The 15,193-nt window shown below is 49.9% G+C and overlaps 1 long non-coding RNA gene across 1 annotated transcript in view; it reads left to right on the top strand.

Moving 5' to 3' along the window:
- LOC144786005 (uncharacterized) overlaps positions 1-15,193 on the top strand; it is a 90,398-nt gene that overhangs the window by 10,654 nt on the left and 64,551 nt on the right. The window contains exon 2 of the long non-coding RNA XR_013602073.1: positions 5,667-5,807. This is a non-coding gene — a long non-coding RNA (uncharacterized LOC144786005). The remainder of the gene's footprint in view (positions 1-5,666; positions 5,808-15,193) is intronic.

Here is a 15,193-nt window from a genome sequence, read left to right as displayed (position 1 = left end):
TCACTAAGCCCCTCGCTCTTCAACATCTACATGGCCCCCCTTGCTGCCATCATTGGACAGCACGGACTCCGCATAGTATCCTACGCCACTGACGCCCAGCTCATCCTCTCCCTTCACCAGCAGACTCCACTTTCAGGAAGGAAGGCATGAAGGACGTTGCATCCCGGATGAGCAGCAGCTGCCTGAAGCTCAACTCAGAGAAGACATAGGTCCTCTGACTCTTCCCACCCCCCTTGGCTTGGTACAACATCTAGTGGCTGACTGCCTTCGGCTGCTCCCAATCCCCCACTGACCACGTCCGGAATCTCTGCATCGTACTCTACTCCTCCTTCTCCAAGACCCAACAAGTCCACGCTGTCGCCTCCACCTGTTTCAACAGCCTCTGCATCCTACGAAAGACCTTCAAATGGACTCTTTCCCCTGACCCCACCCCCTGTCACCCAAGCTCTCATAACCATCAGACTGTCCTAAAGAAACGCCCTCCACACCACTATCAACAAGTCTCTGACCACACAGAACACCGGAAACCAGACTTGTCCTCGCTGTCCCTCAACATGGACACATCACATAACACCTGCTTGAGCTCCACTGGCTCCGCGTTGAGAAGAGACTAACTTTCAAGATAGTCACCCATGGCCACGAATGTCTCCAACACCGGACCCCAATATCTCAACGACAGAATCTCCTTCCATGTACCCAAGAGGAACCGCCGTCCTTGCCCTCGCCGAACCACATGTGCATCTGCAGAGCAAGAATGGGTAGGAGAGCCTTCTATATCACAGCCAAGACCTGGAACTAGCTCCTGATTGACATCAGACATGCCCCACCCTGCACATCTTCAGGAAGAACCTCAAGACCTGGCTCTTTGACTGACTGGAGCTGCCCCCGCGCCTTGAAACCCTCATGGATGAATAATGCACTTAAAGAATCCCTCATTAATTGCCATATAGCAATATCACCAGGTGTATGCAGCCTCTCAGTTGAGCACTGGGCATGGAGCCCAAGTAGCCTTTTGCACTTTGGCAAGGCTCGCATTATGGTTCTACTGGTGGATGGCCACTATTGACAGCCAAGAAGTCATATGCCTATACCTGGCATGACTTGTTTGGGTGCCTCACTCTCTCCTCTGCCTGTTTGCTGTACTACTATCTCTCAAGTGTGCTGTTTTCTTTCTTGCCTGATTTATTAGATCTCCTCCTAGTGTGCTGTGTTCTCCCTACTGACCCGACGATGATACTGTTGTCGACTTTTCATTATGATGTGGTCTCTCCACTCCATATTGTTAGACTATGATTGTTAAAAATCTGCTACATTGTGTTCCCTCATTGTGCTTTCTTCCCCCCCCCCCCCCGTCCACACCCTCATCCACTCCCGAATTAGCCTCAAACAACTTGTCACTTACCCTACCTACAACGCTAGACCCCATTTTCACATCTAAAAGACCTAGTCAAGCTCAACCTGGTCTAACAGCTCACCTGGGCCAACCACTACCGCATCCACTTCACCATCTCAAGACTTACCAACACTGGCACCATGCCCCCAACTCCATGCGCAGAAACTGTAAAAATATATCCGGAAAACAGTGGGACAATATTAAACGCTCACCTCCCAGACCCAGAAACGGCTGCTAAGAACTACTCCCAGTGGATCATAGAATGAGTTGACCTAATTACCACTGCCAAGCCAGCCAGATCCACATGACTTTTCAGAAGAGCCAGCTGGTTCATTGCTGAGTTGAAATCCACCTAATGCAACTGCAGGCAAGTTGAAAGGAAGTGGCACACTAGCAAAGAGACAGGCAACCATAGCAGCTTCAAGACATCTCTAAATCATTTCCACCCACCCTGAAAGAAAAAACGTACGCTTAAGCAGACCGCATAGAAGCCAGCACAAACCGCAGCAAGGAGCTGTTCATCATCATGAATGAGATCTCCAACCCCGCAGCCACTAAGAACCACACCATCCCCTCCCTAGAAATGTGACACCCTGACTAACTTCTTCCATGACCAGATCTGTCAACTATGAACACTTCAAAACCGTAACCCCATATCGCCGACCGCATCAGCCTGCTCACATTCGTAAACTGCACCCTCAACACCTGATCACCAATTGGGACCCTCACAAGTTAAGCCACAATCACCATTATGAACTTTGTGTACTCAGGTTCACACACAGACCACTGTCACCACCCCACCTGCAACCTCAGGAGCAGGACTATTGACGATGAGCTCAAAGTCTTGAACACCTTCATTACCTCTGCATCCTTCCCTGAAGACTTGAAACACGCTGAATTGCAGCCCTTCCTGAAGAAATCATCTGCTGACCCAGCGGAACTGAAGATCTAACGGCCCATTCCCACCAGATGGTCTCAGACATTCAACCAGCAACTCGCCAAACAACTAGAACACAACAGTCTCCTGGACTACTTTGAATCTGGATGCTGAACCAATCACAGCACCAAGACAGCCTTCATCAAAGCCACCAACGACATCCGGGCCCTCCTGGACTACTGCAAAATGGCAGCCCTCCTCCTGGACCTATCCGCTTTCTTCAACAGTCTCCCTTCACCTCTTCATCAACAGACTTCACCACATGAGAATCCAGTGAGACCCTCTCAAATGGATCACCTCACACGGAAGAACTCTGAGAATCCTTCTCCCACCATTCACTTAAGAACCTGAGCAGATCTACATCCCACATGGATCATCCCACATGGATCATCCATCAGCCCCTCAATCTTTGACATGCATATGATCCCGTGGCCAACACCGTCAGATCGCACAGACTCAACATCATCTCCTATTCACTTGACACCCACATCATCCTCTCGCTGTCCGAAGACCCCTCCACCACCAGAGGCAACTTCCACAGATGTATGATATATGCTGCTGACTGGAAGGACAACTATCCCAAGCTCGGCCCTGACAAGACGGAAGTCTTGATCTTTGGGAACAACATCTCATCATGGAGCAATGCACGATGGCCTGCTTAACTTGGCCGATTCCCCCTCCTGACAGACCCCGTATGCAACCTCTGCGTCATCTGGAACAGCAAGCTATCTCTGAATAAGCAGGTAAACTCATTCTCATCTGCCTGCTTCCACACCCTACACATGCTTGGCAAGGTCTTCAGTTGGCTCCCACTCAACACTGGAAGGACTGTTATGCAGGCCCTTGTCACCAGCTGGCTGGACGGTGTGAACACTCTCTACATAGGACTCACCGCACATCTCCTGAAGAGACTACAGTCAATACAAAACTCAGCTGCAAAACTCTTCCTCGATCTCCCCAGACAGACCAGCCTCACACCCCACCTCCAGAAGCTCCACTGGCTCCAGATACAGAAGAGATTCCAGTTAAAGATGCTGATCTACTCATACAAAGTCCTGCACATTGAAGGACCAACATAAATCAACAAAAGCATAACTTTCCACTAACCGACCGGACACCTGCCATCTTCTTCCCTCTTTCTCGCACACAACTTCTCGGATCTGCCAAGTTAATGGCCGATGGCGCTCCTCACACCTGGTGCCCAAAGCTTGGAACGGCCTTCCACTGCACCCCCTGACTACCCCAATCACCCCGGCAATTCAGGAAATTGCTCAAGTCCTGGCTGTTCGAATCAACAAATCACCACAAAGCAGTTGAGCAGCTCCAGTGCCTTGAGACACTCACAGGTGATATGCCATGCTTTATATATCCTTTCTTGATTAAGAGGTCATAGACTGCCTCAATGGCTCTGTGGTGCTTGGATAAGTGTGGGGAACTGCCGAAGTCTGAATCCTGCACTGTATCTAATTGGGGTATTGCACTGCAACGATGATTCTCAAAGATCCACCTCGTGTCTGCCTTTTCTGGCTACTCGCGCTGCCCTGTAGTAAGTGGGCCACTTGGGTTGTGCCTATACCCTCCCATGGCGAATGTGTCTCTGCAGTTGGAGACTGGCCACAAAAATACTACTATATTGCACCTACTGCACATACCGGGTAGACCGCAAACCAACTCTCCCATCAATAACAATAAACTGCCATGCCCATCATCCTCAAAGCAATTCAAGGCTCCAGGGAAGCAGTACAGACAAAAGTGGATAAGTTCTGGGTGGATGTATCTTCCTGCACTAAGATACTCACAAAATAGTAGGTAGGGTGGCTAAAGCCTGGGTCTCCGTGGTTCAAGATGAAGTGACAACCCTTAAACTGCAGGTCTCTAGTTGCTCTCCACAATGGATACACTGGAAGAACGAAAAGAGGGTGCCGAAAGCAATTCCTGAGAAACAACCTGTGCCTCATTGGGTTCCCAGAGGGGGTTGAGACCTCCGGGACAGACTGCTTTCTGGAGCAATGGTTCTGTTCTTGTGTCCCATTGGATAAGCTGTCTCTTTGTTTTTTGGATGAGAGGGAGTATCGGGTCATGGCTAACAGGCCGCCTGTAATGGTTTCTTGCCCCATGATAGGCTGCATCTTCAACCACCACTATCGGAATGTCATCTTCAAGGAGGATCAAGATCTGCGCTTCAACACGAAGCTCATGGTCTTCAGACTACACCCGGGCGGTCCTGCCGCACAGATGCTTGTTTGAGGGTGTTCAACAAACTCCTGGCCCATCATATCCAATATATGCTCCTATTCTTGGTCCGTCTGAAAGTAATTTTCAACTCTTCCACCTATTTCTTTGACATTCCCCAACAAGCATGGAAGTGGGCAATGGGGCAACGGTTACTCCGATCCACCAGAATTGAAGATGCACAAACTCTAGGACAGCTGGGTCTCCTAGAGCTCTCTCGAGTACCATGGGGGAAAGACAACCCACTCAAGCAGGGGCCGACCGAACCAGCACAGGAGACAAGGGTTACTGGCTAGGGCTCGACCAATCCACTCGCCCGCTCGCATTTGCAAGGTAGAATTAAGGAAGAGCTAATTTTAGGTCCTACTCACCCTTTCTGGCGAATAGGAAAACTAACAAACTTTTGTCCTCTGTCTTTGAAAACGTAGCAAATGTGACAAGATGAGATTTGAAGGCATTTTTATTGCTCACCAAGCTAATGAGCAATAAAGATGCCTTTAAATCTTGTCACATTTGCTCCGCTTTCAGAGACTGAGGTCAAGTAGGTTGCAGTTAGGTCAAGGTGATTTTTCAAGGTATTAGACCTACAGGACTAATACAATTATTCAGATTTTTCGAGCCCTGTGAGCTTATCTCCTACTGGGAGTGAATCAGAAGCTCTTGACCCAAAGGTGTCGCTCTCTGGCACCCCCACAATCTTTCAGACTCGAGATGGCGAACATGAGCCACTCACTTGACCCCCGCAGATGGAGAGGTGCAGAATAACCCTTTCATGGATGGCCAACCATTGCTACATAAGCTGTGAACTACTCTATTGCTGTATTACATGTCGTATTTTTGGTTATGGGTTGGAGGGAGTGTTATCCTGTGTTCTTACGTTCTTTTGTTGTTTTATTGTGATAATCAGAAATTGCTGTCAGCTACCATGATCCTTCTATTGGGCAACAGGGAGCCTAGGATTTAATCCTGACACCCTACTAGTTTCTTTATATTTGAATGTTTGGCGACAGATGCTGCATAGTTAGGAGTATGTGTTCAGGGGGGCGGTGTGGTGGGATGGGTTAATGTTCTGTTTTCCTTTATTGTTCTGACTTTCTTTTGCAGGCACCAACAACAAATTTCCTCCACTGGGTCCACTCACATACAACATGCTCTATGGCTCCACTGGGTCTATCCCTATTTGGACCGGGAGGCCTCTCATGAGGAGAGTGGCCAGTACACCACTTTGCAGCCCTGCCACACATGGTAATGGTAATTTCCTGGCATGTAAACTATGTTCTTTATCGATAAGGGATTGCCTGTACTTTGTTATATAAAGCGGTTTCGCTAGGATGTGGTCATGCTCCACGAAACACATCTTTTAGGGTCCCACTGTCCCTTGCTCATCCGGTTTGGCTGTGACTTGAGTTTTTCATGCTTGTTTCTTCAGAGGTTCATGAGGGGTTGCGATCTTGCTGCACAAGGCCTTCCCAATGGCATTGTCCTCCTCCTACATTGACCTGCAGGGGAGGTACATAGAAACGGAGGGCACTCTAGAGACTAGACACCAGAACTTCTTATCTGCCTACGTTCCCCAACATATGTTGCACTGGACACTGCAGGCACCCCATGACCTTGTGGTGCCCCCGCTACTTGGACTATCTGATTGGTAGATGTGGTGTTTTTTTAACGCTTTCTCCGACCCCTTTCTGGATATTTCCGAGGCCCTTTGGCTGTGCCTAATTACACTCTCATCCCAACTTACATTGTAGACCTACTCAAATGTCCTAAGCGATGCTTGGAGATTATGGAACCCCTCACGCTTGTACACTTACGTGTCAGCAGAGCATAAAATGGGTTCCAGACCTAGAGACCCTCACTGGTGAAGCTGCTGTGTTCTACAAATCCTGATTGAATCAGTCAGATTTGGCTCCCATCCATTGACTTCCTGCCCTGAGGCATCTCACATCACACACCCTTCATCTCTGTAATGGAAACTCTTCAGTCTACTTACGAGCTATGTGGCGCTTCAACGCCTGGCATCTAGTAGACCACGACTGTATTGACTTTATAGCGGAGGAACTCCAGATCTCATTTAAGCTAAACTGTAATACTGAGCCCTCTGCTGGAACCCCTATGGGTGTCCAGCAAACCCACCTCAAGGGGGTCTGACCAAGGGACATGTAAGTGGAAAGGAGATACGCCAACTGCTACAGGTAAGGGATTTTGAAGCCCAGATCCTATCTGGAGTGGTGGACTTGTGGCTGGGCCTCTGTGACATTGAGCGACAGTTGCAGGACCACCAGTCCATAGAGAGAATCTGTTCTGGCCACCCTGAAGCAGATCTTCATAGAGGATGCTAGGCAGTGCGGGAGAGCGTTGACCCAGCTGGTCTCCGAACATAGAGACCAATCTAGCAAGCTCTTATATTGTCCGGCAGCTTATGCGGCCTTGACTAGAACCGTACCGGCCATTCGAAATTCTCATGGAACGCTTCATGAAAGTATGCCTGAGGTAGCTCAGGTCCTCGCGGTGTATCAAGACTTCTAAGTGGCAACCCCTCTACCCCCACAGGAGCTGCATTTCCACTGCTAAGGGACATTCCCCCTACACTTGATTCCCTGCTGTCTCTGGCCCGAGAACTTGACCAACCGCTCACAACTGTGGACATAAACATAGCTATTTCAGATCTCAATTCGGGCGAGACCCCTGGCACAGACTGGTTCTCCGTGAAATTCCTTTAAAGCAACCTGGCCCGTTTGTTCCCTCACCTACTGGCCCTCTAAACTGAGGTGGCAGAGCATGGATCTTTCACCCCCAAACCTGGGCACTGCCATTGTTATTTTTCAAGGCCAACCAACCGGCAGAATATTGCACCTCGTATATGCCCATCCCTCTCAAAAAAAGAAACCTCAAAGTGTTTGCGGAAGTCCGAGTGATTACATTAAGTCAGAAACTGAGTTACCTAGTCCACCCAGAACAAATGTTGGCTCATGCCTGGCAGGATCCCCTGCTGTTGTGCACGGAGGGTACAACTCTCCCTGTCCCAGCTGTCCCGTTTGAGCAGCTCCCTGGTCTTCGTCCAAATTGACTTTGAAAAGGCCCTTTACACTGGGGCGTGGACCTTGGAAGCTGTGCTGAAGCATGCATGTTTTGGAACCTACTTCCTCAGACTCATCAGCCTACCATACAATTCCCTTGCATCCCAAGTTCAGGTAAGCTGAGCCCTATCCCCCGCCCTTTTCAGTAGTCTGGGGCTCCAACCAGGGCTGTCATCTGTCTCCATTACTTACCCTAGTAATCTAACTCTTTGCACGTATTATCAGATGCAACACCCACATTTGGGTTGGCTTTAAGAGGAGGATCCTGAAAAGCGCAAAGCTCTGTAAGCGGATAACATCCTATTATTTCTGGCTGACCTGCAGTCTTTCAGCACCAGACGCCTCAACCCATATTGTGAAGCATGTGGTCTGCAGAAAAACATGAACAGGTCGCTGTTGCTACCAGTTGAAGACACAAGAGGACATTCTTGGCACCCTGCGATCTCGATATGTTGTCTCCTTCAAATATTTAGATCTCTAGATATTCTTCACTGCCAAGCCCTGGCCTGGACTCTTAGTTTTCAGCTCCTTATGATCACCCTGACTAGGTCCTGTGGAAATGGGGCCTCCTGCCTCTAATCGCTATAGGACGGGTAGCCTTATTTAAGAGGATGTGCATCTCACGCTTTTTGTATGTCATTGTGATCTTCCTCCAAGAGACAGAACGGGGCTGCCTGAGGACAGCCCTGTTGTGCCTCTTGGAGGAAGTTAGATGACTGAGACTGGAGAGAAACGTTATTGGGATGGCCACATTGTTGGGCAAACAAGATATCGTCCGTAACTGGAAGTTGCCGGAATCACGCCTTATTGTAAGGGTGGAGGGGGGTGGACTGGTGAGCCAGCCATGAGAAACCGATCGATGAGGTCCAGTTAGGCCACCGAAAGTATAAGATGTGCAGCTGGTGGCAGATGCATCATGAGCTGAATGTGTAACTATATGGATGATAATGTATCTACTATGTCTATCTCTAATGCGTTTTTATGTATTCTTTTAGAATTATGTTTGTGAAATGCCAAAATCTTAACTTGGATGTAACAAAATAGGGCTTAGGGTTGGTACCCGTTTTGCCATTGGCTTGACAGGTAACACAGTTGTTGCAAAACTCCTTCACTTTCTGGTACATGTTTGGACAGTAGAAGTGGACAACTTTCCTACTCCAAGTCTTTGCCTGGCCAAGATGCCCAGCTAAGGGGATGTAATGGGCCAATGAGAGTGAGAACTCTGTATTGCTGAGGCGCCATCCCTCCTCCCAATGTTTTGTTGGAGCCTCTGACATATCATTGCTTAGGTCAAACTTATCTCTATTGACCCTTGTGATTGGTTTGACCACCACGCCATCACCATCCCCCTGCCTAGCACCCACGAGACATGAACAGCACAACCTGTGATTACCAAACGATGGGTTAGAGACACCAAGAACCTTGATCACGGGAAAGTGGCAGCACATTGTGACTTCCTCCACTATATCTGATATTCCTGATGACCTGGTTCAACGGATCCCTCAACAAGGAGAGGAGATACCTTCGCCAGACTGAACAAAACTGGAAACACCCATCAGCAACCCATCTAAAACTTCTCCGCCAGACCAGGAATTCCGACAATAAACAAAATCCTCTACTATAAAATAAGAATTCTTCTGAACAGAGCTTGCCGCCAAAAATCGACCTCGCAAGCTGTTTAACTTGGTCAAACACCAATCCAACAAACTAGCGAAAACCTCCAAACAAACACCTAAACCCCTAATATCAAGCGAGGAATTTTCATCCTTCTTCGGCAACAAAATCTCTGCCCTGTGAAATGAACTTAAATCCCTAGCTAACCATCAAAATCTGCCGTCTCTACCTCTTATCTCCGCGATGTCTTCCCATACCTCACACAAAAACCAAGCGCACTGGTCCAACTTTAAAATCTAACCGCCTGTTGCCTTAGCCCAGCTGCCGCTGCTGCTGGAGGAAGTTGGAGGCCCTCCTCCACCTGCAGGCTACAACCTGCGCCTCATCCCTAGTGGCCAGTGGTAGGCCCTTGGTTGCTCACTGTTACTTTATTGCTTTTTGTTGTCATTGTTTATTTTGTCTTCGTTTCATTCCTCCTTTTTCCCCTCTTGCGCTATTCTGTGCCCTGTGACCTCTTTTGCTTTCTGTACCCCTCCTTGTTCCTCACTCCAGTTTCCCGCCCGCTCTCATTTGTCTGCTCCCAGCTGCTCCTCCCACCCACCTCCCCCCTCTTATGGCGGGCGCGCCAAAGGCGTGCCTAAGGCAAGCCCGTCTGCGCCTGGACCGCACCCAGCTACAGAATCCCTGGCCCCCACGAACGCCACGACACCAGATGCTGCTACGATAGCAGTACCCCTCCACGCACTCAACATCAGACGATCACACACCTGCTTCCTAGACGCCCGAAGCGCACCAAATACCCTTCTCCTGCCAGAACTGCAGCTTCAATAGCATTCGATCCGCTAATCCACCCACCAGGAAAGAACTCCACTACCTCAGATGCAATCTCCTCAACACCAGCAAACACTCTGTTGAACTCTGGGGGCTACTTGACTCAACCTCCCCATATGTCGCCTTCCTGACGGAGACCTGGCTGAACCCCGCCTCGGCACCCAACATCGCCATAGCCATCCCGGACGGCTACAAGATAACCCGCAGGGACTGCACCAACGGAGCAGGAGGAGGAATCGCCATCGTCCACAGGAACACTCTCTTGATCAACACAGACGACACCCTCAGCACTGCCGAACACCTGTACTTCCAGATCCACACCGATTCCCAACACCCTCAGAGGAACCCTAGTCTACAGAGCCCTCGGACCTCGACCACAGTTCAGCGACTCCATTGCTAACCTAGTCAGTACACACACTCTCGCCTCCAGACTAAATCCTTCTCGGGTACCTGAACTTCCACCTCGAACAACGACGACTGCAATTCCACCACCTTGATCGACAACCTCGGACTCTAACAACTCGTCACAACACCTACCCGGTCCGCTGGCCACACGCTTGACCCCATCTTCTCCGCAAGTGCCCACTTCTCCTTCAACCACACGACCGAACTCCACTGGACCGACCATCGCAGCATCCACTTCACCTTCCGGAAACCCACCGCACCCCACAGATCCCCCGCTGCTGCTGGATAAAAGTCACCAAAGACTAGCTAACCACCACCCTCGCCCGGAGCCCACCGACCCGCCCTGACACCACCGCCCGCAACCTTAGACAGTGAATCGACTGCGTCAACACCCTCTCCCCGATCAAGAAACCCTCCAACAAACACACCAACAATAAAGCCAGCTGGTTCCCTCAAGGCCTCCAAGCAAACCTTCCGAAACTAAGAGAAGAAATTGCTCCCTGAACAGACCCCGGACAGCAACACAGCCCACAAGAACGCCACCTGCAGACACCCATCACCTCATCAGATCCGCCAAAAGAGCCTCCTTCAAAGACCGCCTAGACAACAACGCACACAACAGCAAAGAGCTCTTCAGCATCGTGAAGGAACTCTCCAACCCCAGCTCCAACAATAACGACATCCCACCTTCGCTCGCTCACCAGCTCCCCATTAGAGACCCCCCCCCCACTGCAAGTGGTCCAGGAATCTGTTGCAGATCTGCACTACTTATCTAGAAGAAAAAGTCTCCCTCCTTCCCATCTCCCCAGACCTCTCTACCGCTGAACTCACAGCACATTACAACACAACAGTGCCCTCCATCTTAGATCAACTCGCCCCGTGAAATTAATTGATTGATTGATTGATTGCTTTATTTCGATATGCACATATCATAAAAGCAGTACAAAAGATAAAAACAGCATGTCGAAAAAAAGTATGACTGTACATTTGATGTAAGAATAAAACACATTAGGTCAGCATAAATTAATTAAAAAAGAGGATTAAATTGATATGGACAGTCTTCTAAGTCTAATCAACCAAGCCCATTTTAAAAACTTAGCAACAGCACAAACAATAGGAGGGGCTGTGTTGGTTAAAAGAATCCGGAGGGCAACAGAGTGCTGGCGGGTACCCAATTCTCTGCAGATAGGACCAAGCCAACGTGATCTCGGGCGACCATAGTCCGGGCATTCAAAAAGAAAGTGTGGCACCGTCTCTGGTTTATCGGGACAAAGAGCACAGAAGCATGATGGTGGCTGGGATTTATTCCACCTGGAGCAGAAGTCGGCCAAGGGTAGGGTTCCTAACCGGAATTTGATGTACAAGGACCGATCCATGGCAATTGTTATTATGTCCATGTACGGCTCGTAGGTGGCAACATCTTTTAGCAACAGAAAAGCTGCGGTGGTTTTGCAGTGCTGCTGGCTACTCATGCGCTTTACACAGACCCACTCCCAGAAAAGTTTTTTTAAGGTCTCCTTCGGGGGAGCGGAGTGGCTATGCCAGCAGAAATCCAGGCCTAAGTCCCCTAAAAGATGTTTAATGTCCTTCAGCCATTTAATGCTATGCCAACCGTCAGAGTGCATCACCTCAGCTAGACCATTGGCATAAGATTTTAGCTCAGGAACCCTCCACAGACGAGCCCAAAGCAAGAGGGGTCGAAGACGGGCCTGATCCCTTATAGCTTTGCAGCCAGTATCCATGAGCACTGGGATGGTCGGGCTACTCGATGGGATGGCAAGGAGATCTTTGATGAATTTATTTTCGGCCTTGCTCAGTGAGTCCACTTTGCCCAAGCCCCACAGTTCGGCTCCATAGAGTGACGCAGGGACCGCACGTGCTTTGTATATATCTAGTAGAGGGGCAACACAATGTTTTGTTGAGTTGTTGAACTCCTTAAGGAGGGCCCCCCCACACTTTTGTGGGCCATTGTCATTTTATTGATGTGGGCGGTCCAGCTCATCGCGTCATTAAGTCGAATTCCCAAGTAGTCGAATTCTGCCACTCTTTCAAGGGGTATGGAGTTCAGAATGGGAGGGCGGCCAAGTTTACGTGGTGGGTGCATAACTAGGTACTTGGTTTTATCCACGTTGATGGCAAGTCCCTTGGTGGTACAAAAGTCCTGAAAGCGGTTCAGAAGTGTCTGGAGACCTTGGGGGGTTTTAGAGATGAGGAGGGTGTCATCGGCGAACAGCAAAGTTGGAATTTTTACGCCTCCCAGAGTGGGAGCGTCTGCTGGTTCGGCGAGTAGATGGTCTACCACTCCATTAATATAGAGGGAGAATAGGGTAGGGGCCAGGACACAACCCTGCCTTACTCCCCTCTCGACCCTGATCTTATCGGTCTTTTCCCCGTTCAGCCCCCATCTGACCTGGGCATAGGTGTTGGTGTGCAGGTTGATAAGGAGGTTTAGTATATACGGGGGCATCCCTAATCCGTGAAGCACCCTCCAAAGTTCCTCCCTAGGTACCAGGTCAAAGGCAGTCTTTAGGTCGATGAAGGCCAAGTAAAGACTGCCTTTGCCCAGTACCACCACCTTCCAGTATAATAACAGGAGCCTAAAGACCTGTTCGATAGTTCCTGTACCTGAACGGAACCCAGCTTGCATATCGGACAGGATGTGGTTATCGTCCACCCATTGAGAGATCCTCCCCAAAATGGCTTTCCCCGCCAGTTTCTGGCTCGAGTCTATTAGGCTTATAGGCCTATAATTCCCAGGTAGATCCCGGCTGCCCTTTTTGTAGATGGGGACCACCTCCGCACCTCTCCAGGAATCTGGCACGGGGCCTCCCACAACGATTGCATTGAGGAGTGCAGAGATAGTACCCCCCATTCTTCCGGATAAGCTCGGAGGATATTGCCTGGTAGGCCATCCGGACCAGCTGCTTTCAATGGAACCAAGGTTTTAATCTGCTTTGTAACATCCAAAACAGAAAAAAGTTCCAGGTCTTGAACTAGGGTAAAGGGCGGGAGGTTAAAAGGGTCGTTTAGTGGGCCTTCAGCGGCAGAATAAAGTTTTTGGAAGTGGGAGAACCATGTCTGGGCATTGATGGTGCAGGTCCTCAGGGTGTCGTCGGGACGGTTCCTATTGCCCACCAGGTCCCAAAAACCTTTGGCGTCTTTCCCACGACTGGCAGCCAGGAGGTCCTGCCAGAAATTATCCTCCCACTCCATCCTAGCATTTTTTTGACAGAGTGCATAGTGTCTCCTGGCCTCCCTAGTCCTGGACGGTAGTTTGGACTTGACTGCTTCAATGAGAAGTGACTTCGCCTCCCTGCACTTCTGATTGTACCAGCCCTGTCTAGCTCGTGAGCTTGGTTTCCTTCTGTTCGTATTAGCTGAAACTACAAAGAGGTCACTAATAGCCTCGGTTATGGTGCAAAACCTTGGAGCTACCTCCATCAACCCATCCTCTTGGGGGTCAAGATTGGCTAGGGCTGAGGCAAGAAGCTGCCTAATGGCAGAAGTTTTCTCCTCTGAAAGTGCCAACTTGGCCCACTTTAGCCGCCGTCCACAGTTGGCGACTACTGACAGGTCCGGGGCGAGGTTACGAGAAGTTCTGCTCGCAGTGCTAGTTAGCCACCTGTAGGACAAGGTGAGAGAGAGGAGATTGTGATCACTCTCAACCGATGGTATAATCACCATGTCCTCCACCATGCTCCACAGGTGTATGTCAAGGAGAAAGTAATCAATCCGTGACGTGTGCCCTGGCCTATTGTAGGTATGAGCCCCTACTTTGTCGGACCTAGTCCTGCCATTGGCAGCCCTCAGGCCAAACTCCATAACTAATGAGTTGATCTGGAGGGCCACTTCTGTCCACTTTTTGATGGGACTGAGATCAAGGGACGGAATCCCCCACCTACTGTCATGTTCCTCTTGATCAGTTAGAATTTCGAGGTCCAGGGGCTCAAAAGTACAATTGAAATCGCCCGCCAACAAGGTACAAGACCTATAAGGAGACGAGCGAAGCTGGGCTTCTAGACAGGCTATTGCTGGGGATTCTTTACCCCCCTTTATGCCTCGAGCGTAAATGTTAAAAATATTTAGGAGGACTCGGCCCTGGGAATTTCTCAGCAATATATTAAGGAGATCCGGGCATTTGGTATCCCGCTCCACCACCCTGCAGTTGAGTTCTGAAGCCACCCAGATTAATAGGTCACCCGAAGGGCGGCCCCTACCAGTTGCACTATGTACTGCTGGCAAAAAGTGGGTGGAATATCCTGCCTTGTGCAGGGGCACCCCACTCCAGGTTTCCTGGAACAGGCATATGGAGTGTTGCTCCACTAGCGCGTTCCAGTCCGGCAGCGCTAGCTTCCTCTCGAGGCCCGCCACATTCCAGCTGAAAACCCTAATCGGGGGGTCCGTCACAGCCGTAGTGCTACAGTCCTCGACAGGGTGCGGTATGTCCCCAACACCCACACCAGGGAGGCTAACCAGAGGGTCAAAAGATGCCCCGGTCTCCCCTTGCTCTTTTGCAAGCTCGGCCGTAGCCTGACTTTGCGATGTAATCGAGGGACTACAGGTTTTAGGGAGGGGTGTAGGCTCGACAGCAGGACTCAAAGCCACAAGGGCCTCCCCGGGAACATCACAGAGTCAGCAACCCCAGGAACCCCAATTCGGTGTCACTGGAGCTGGAGATAACTGATGTGAAAACTCCCAGGG

The sequence above is a fragment of the Lissotriton helveticus genome, chromosome 10 (assembly GCF_964261635.1).
Source record: "Lissotriton helveticus chromosome 10, aLisHel1.1, whole genome shotgun sequence".
Taxonomy (NCBI): domain Eukaryota; kingdom Metazoa; phylum Chordata; class Amphibia; order Caudata; family Salamandridae; genus Lissotriton; species Lissotriton helveticus.
This window is presented reverse-complemented; position numbering and strand designations above follow the sequence as displayed.